Source organism: Orycteropus afer, unplaced genomic scaffold (genome assembly GCF_000298275.1).
Source record: "Orycteropus afer afer isolate SDZICR_OR568_19922 unplaced genomic scaffold, OryAfe1.0 scaffold00179, whole genome shotgun sequence".
Taxonomy (NCBI): domain Eukaryota; kingdom Metazoa; phylum Chordata; class Mammalia; order Tubulidentata; family Orycteropodidae; genus Orycteropus; species Orycteropus afer.
The window spans coordinates 131,509-137,188 of record NW_006921766.1 but is presented as its reverse complement, the minus strand read 5'-3'; the positions used below and the strand labels follow the sequence as shown (position 1 = coordinate 137,188).

The 5,680-nt window shown below is 45.5% G+C and overlaps 1 pseudogene; it reads left to right on the top strand.

Moving 5' to 3' along the window:
* The first annotated feature begins 2,476 nt into the window (after nucleotides 1–2,476).
* Nucleotides 2,477–3,115, top strand: LOC122150594 (annotated as a pseudogene).
* The last annotated feature ends 2,565 nt before the right edge of the window (nucleotides 3,116–5,680 follow it).

Here is a 5,680-nt window from a genome sequence, read left to right as displayed (position 1 = left end):
AAAAAATTAAAAAAAAAAAAAAAAGAATGTCCTTGATGAAACAATAAAAATGGTTAATTTTTAAAAAAGAAAATAGAAGAGGAGGACACACTTCCCAACTCCTTTTATGAGGGCAGCACTATCCACAACTAACATGATCTTTAGGAGCAGTAGTGGTTTAGTGGCATAATTCTTGCCTTCCATGCAGGGCACACTTTTGTGGGAATTCTCCCCAAAGTACAATAACTGCTCCCTAAAGGTCAACTGCTAACCTAAAGGTTGACAGTTCAAACCCACCCAGTGGTATGATGGAAGAAAGGCCTGGAGATCAGCTTCTGTTAAGATTACAGCCAAGATAACCTTATGCTGCAGTTCCACTTGGTAACACATGGAATTATCACAAGTTAGAATCAACACAACAGCAGCTAACAACAATAACAACAAATCATGAGAAAGCAACAAACAAATCTAAATTGAGGAACATTCAAGGTCCTGAGAGACAGGGAAAGACTAAACAACTGAGACAGACCGGAGGAGACAAAGGAAACCTGACAATCAATAGGATGGCATTCTGGATGGGATCTTAGAACAGAAAAAGGATGTTAGTGGCAAAGTAGTGAAATCTGTATAAAGTGTGTCCTCTAGTTAATGTAATGTGGTATTGTTTTTATTGTTATCTACCATCCAACCGGCCCCCAACATGGCAACATCATGTACAAGAAGGAAGAGCTGGCTGGTCCTGTGCCAATCAGTTCACATTGGACCACTGTAATCTATAGGGGTTTCATTGGCTGATTTTCAGAAGTAGATTACCAGGCCTTTCTTCCCAGTTCTTAATCTGGAAGCAATGTTGAAACCTGTTCAGCATCACAGCAACATGAAAGTCTCCACCGAAAGACAGGTGGTGACTAGGCACCAGGTGCATTGGTCAGGAAGCAAATTTGGGCCTCTCCCATGGGAGGTGAGAATTCTACCACTGGAACACCACTATAACCTCAATAGTAATGTGTTGTTGTTGTTATGTACTGTCATGTCAGCCCTGACTCATAGCGACCCCTCCTTGGGTTTCCAAGGCGGTGTCACTATGGAAGTAGATTGCCCAACTTTCCCTCCAATGAGTGGCTGGTGGGTTTGAACCACTATCCTTCTGGTTTGAACCACTAGCCTTAGGCATCACGCTACCAGAGCTCCTCAATAGTAATGTATGGATAATTTTTTACACTTGATCATTACTGGAAAGTTATGCAAGATGTTGCAACACTAGAGGAAGCTGTGTGAAGAGCACAAGTGAACCCTCTGTACTCTTTACAAATCTTCTGGAAAATGAATTTTAAACTGGCTTAAGCCATGCTTACACAAGATGTGTGTGTGCTGCCACACTCCTTACATAGTGAGGCTACCTCCTTCCTTCTCCAGCTTTTCCAGACAGGAACCTATGAGAAATGGGACATGTCCGATTTCCCTTTCAATCTCAGCTTCTGGCATTGGTTCACTTCTGAGTAAAACACAAAAAAACAAACTCACTGTTGTTGGGTCGATTCTGACTCATAGCAACCCTAAAGGAAAGAGTAGAAATGCCCCACAGGGTTTCAAAGGCTGTAAATCTTTATGGAAACAGACTTCCTCATCGTTCTCCCATGGAGTGGCTTGTATGTTCGAACTGCTGACCTTTTGCTTAGCAGCTGAATGCTTTAACCACTATGCCACTAGAGCTCTTATACTTCCAATTAGGTACCGCAGAAAAATCATGACCCACATTATCTTTGTTTAGAAACCCAATAAACCTCCTTCTCATGCCTTTCTAATCACAGAGCCACAAGACTTTGGTCAGGAGCCCAAGAAACCAGGAGCTAACAGAGCCGCCCCCCTGCCCTGGCCCCACATGCCAGATGTTCTGCCCTGATTGGGCAGGGTAATGGCCAGGGAGAAGCACGCTCAAAGACGCAGATATCCTTAGTCCACAAAATGACGCTGTTAGGACACAAACATGGTAACTTATATTCCACCCAACTTTCCTCTATCAGACTAGAACAAATCAAGATACCTGAAGTCAATTACAAGAGTTTTGTGAGCTGAGCAGTAACTCCTGTAAAACTAAATACAGAAGCTGTTTGCTGGGAATCAGCTCAACCAGGAAGGAGAAGACATTGGGGAGCCTCTGTTGAGACAACATACACCAAACCAAAAAAACCAAACTCACTGCCGTCTAGTTGTTTCTGACTCATAGTGACCCCTCTTTGTGTTTCCAAGGTAGTATCTCTACGGAAGTAGATTGCCCAATTTTCCTTCTGAGGACTGGCTGGTGGTGGGTTAGAACTGCGAGCCTTCTGATTAGCAGTCAAGTGCCTTAGGCACTATGCCAGCAGAGCTCCCCAGGGAGAGACATAAAAGTCCTCACAGCCCAGAACTCCTCATTTTCTCACTCACATCTTCCCCCTACCCCCTACCACCACCACCACCACCTCACTGTCCCATCTCCACCACAGCTGCATCTACAATGTCTGTCTACTTAAGTGACCTGAGCTATGGCAGCTGCATCTGCCTGCCCGGTTCCTGTGAGTCTTGCAGCAACTCCTCCTGGGAGGTGGATGACTGCACTGAGAACTGCTGCAAGCCCCCCTGCTCTATGCCACCAGCTGTCAGTCTACATGCTGCACCCTGGCCCCTGCCTGATGCTAGTCGGTACTCCTGTGAGCTGTATACCCAGCGCCTGCTGCCAGGAGGCCTGTGAGTCTAGCCCCTGCCAATTGGTTTGCACCAGCTCCTGTGCACCCTCCTGCTGCCAGCAGGCTAGCTGCCAGTCTGATTTCTGTATGTTTTCACCTTGCCAGAAGGCCTGCTATGTGCCTGTCTGCTGCAAGTCCATCTGCTGTGAGCCTGTGTGCTGTGGGTCTTCCCCCTGCCCAGCCTCCACATGCTGCTAGCCCTCTCCCTGTCCCTTCTCCTGCTGCAAACCTTCTCCTGTGTGTCTCTCATCTGCTGCCCTGTGTGCAGGCCCACCTGTTGCACACTCACCTCCTGCTGCCAGCCCAGCTGCTGCTGCTGCTCAGCTTCCTGCATGTCCCTGGTCTGCCACTCCATTTGTCCCAACCCAGCCTGCCATGGCCCAGCCTCAGCCCAGAAGTCCTGCTGCTAACTGAGCACATCCCCCAGGGCCAGTGGGTTCCAGCTATTCTAAGTTGCTCTAGCACTAATGCCTTTCTTAGGGCTTCAGCCATTTGCTGCTGAGCCAAAAACCAAACCAAACCAAAGGGGCTCTGGTGGCATAGTGCCTAAGGCATTTGACTGATAACCAGAAGGTTAGCAGTTCAAACCCACCAGACACTCCTCGGAAGGAAGGTTGAGCAATCTACTTCCATAGTGATATCACCTTGGAAACCCAAGGATGGGTTGCTATGAGTTGGATCTGACTCATAGCAACCTCTGGCTGCTGAGCCAGAGGCTGTGAAAGAATTAACATCCACTCTCAATGTTACAGCCCTTTGCAAGGGATTCCAGAAAGTCCCATGGTGGTGACCTCTTTTCATATCTTCTTCCTCCCCTCCAAAGGCCCCTAACAAGGCTCAGCCCAGCCTCACTCCAAGAGGTCTCTGTCCTCCTCAGCTTGATGGCTCTAGCCCTCTCTGTCTGTATGCACTTAAGCAAACCAACTAATAAACACTCCAAGGATGGCATTGGGGCCCATGCTTATTACTTATTATTATTTATCCCTCTGCTTGCAGTAGGTTTTCTTTTCCTCTCTTTGCACAAAATATTCTTATAATCCCAAAGAACTCTGGTGTGGTTTCCTGAGCCCAGTGGCATGTGGCTCCCAGCTATCGGGACTGGGTGGCCAAGGGCACGCACTGGGCTTTACAGTCTCTGTCCATTTCAGGGCCATTTTGGGTTTATCCCCAATCCTCCTGCACCATTATTCATTTGTTGTTGTGTGTCATCAATTTGATTCCAATTCATAGTAACCCTATATGACAGAGTAGGACTGCTCCATAGGGTTTCCCAGGTTGTAATCTTTATGGGTCCATGAGGAATCTGTACAAAGACCAGGAGGCTGTAGTTCAAACAGGAGAAGGGGATGCTGCATGTTTTAAAATTAGGAAGGGGGTGTGGAAAGGTTGTATCTTTCATAATACTTATTCAATGGGCATGCTAAGCAAATCTTCTGAGAAGCTGGACTACATGAAGAAGAACATGGCCTCAGGATTTGAGGAAGACTCATTAACAACCTGAGATATGCACATGACACAACCTTGCTTACTGAAAGTGAAGATGGCTTGAAGCACTTACTGATAAAGATTAAAGACTATAGTCTGCAGTATGGATTACACCTCAACATAAAGAAAATGAAAATCCTCATAACTGGACCAATAAACAGCATCATGATAAATGGAGAAAAGATTTCATATAATTTGGTTCCATAATCAACACCAATGGAAGCAGCAGTCAAGAAATCAGATGACATATTGCACAGGGCAAATGTGCTGCAAAAGACCTCTTTAAAGTTCTGAAGAACAAAGATGTCACTTTGAAGACTAAGAGGTGCCTAATCCAAGCCAAGGTGTTTGCAATCACCTCAGATATATGTGAAAGCTGGATAACAAATTAGGAAGACAGAAGAGTTGATGCTTTTGAGTTGTGGTGTTGGTGAAGAACATTGAAAGTACCATGGACTACCAGAAGAACTAATAAATCTGTCCTGGAAGAAGTGCAGCTGGAGTGCACCTTGGAAGATAGAATGGCCAGACTTTGTCTCACCCACTCTGATTATGTTGTCAGTAGGGACCATTCCCTGGAGAAGGATACCATGCTTGGTAAAGTGGAGGGTCAATGAAAAAGGGGAAGGCCAGCAATAAGATCAATTGACACAGTGGCTGCAATGATGGGCTCAGGTATAGCAAGGATTGTGAGCCTGGTGCAGGACTGAGCAGTGTTTCACTCTGTTGTACATAGAATTGCTGTGAGTCAGAGCCAACTCGACAGTGCCTAACAACAACAACAACAAATCCTTATGGGAGTAGATTGCCAGATCTTTTCACCCATGGAGCAGCTGGTGGTTCAAACTTCTGACTGAGTACTTAGTCATTATGCCACCAGGGTTCCTATTTCACTATATAGTCCTTTATGCCAACTTCCCTCAACTTTCTTCATCTCAACAATGCCTCTCAAATCACATATATGACCTTCTAGATTCACGTTTTCCAGAGCCTGTTAAAATGACTTCATAAATTCAAAATTATAAACTGTATACCTGTCTATGGCCCCAAATTCTCTTGTGATCATTGTCCAAGGATTGTGAGGATGATGGATGACTGGGCAGCATTTCCTTCTGTTGTGTAGGGGGTCAGTCTGAGCTGCAACCAAATGGATGGCATCTAAGAACAACCACCACCACCCTGGGGTGGTACCAGGAAAATACAGGTGTTGAAATTCCATCTATTTTGTGTACACCTTGTATGAGCAGATATTTCCTTGACCTCTACTGACCTTCATTTATCTTCTCTAAAGTAAGATGGCACTGTGGCTGCTATACAAAAAGTCAGTGGTTCCTCCTACTTTGGTGAGTAGCGACTGGGATCTTAAAATCTAGCAAGCTGCCATCTAGATGCAACAATGGGTCTCTCCTCATCAAGAAGAAAGAAGAAAACCAAAATTAATGGAAACAATCAGTCCTAGCGACTGGTACACCATCCGATCTGCAACCTAT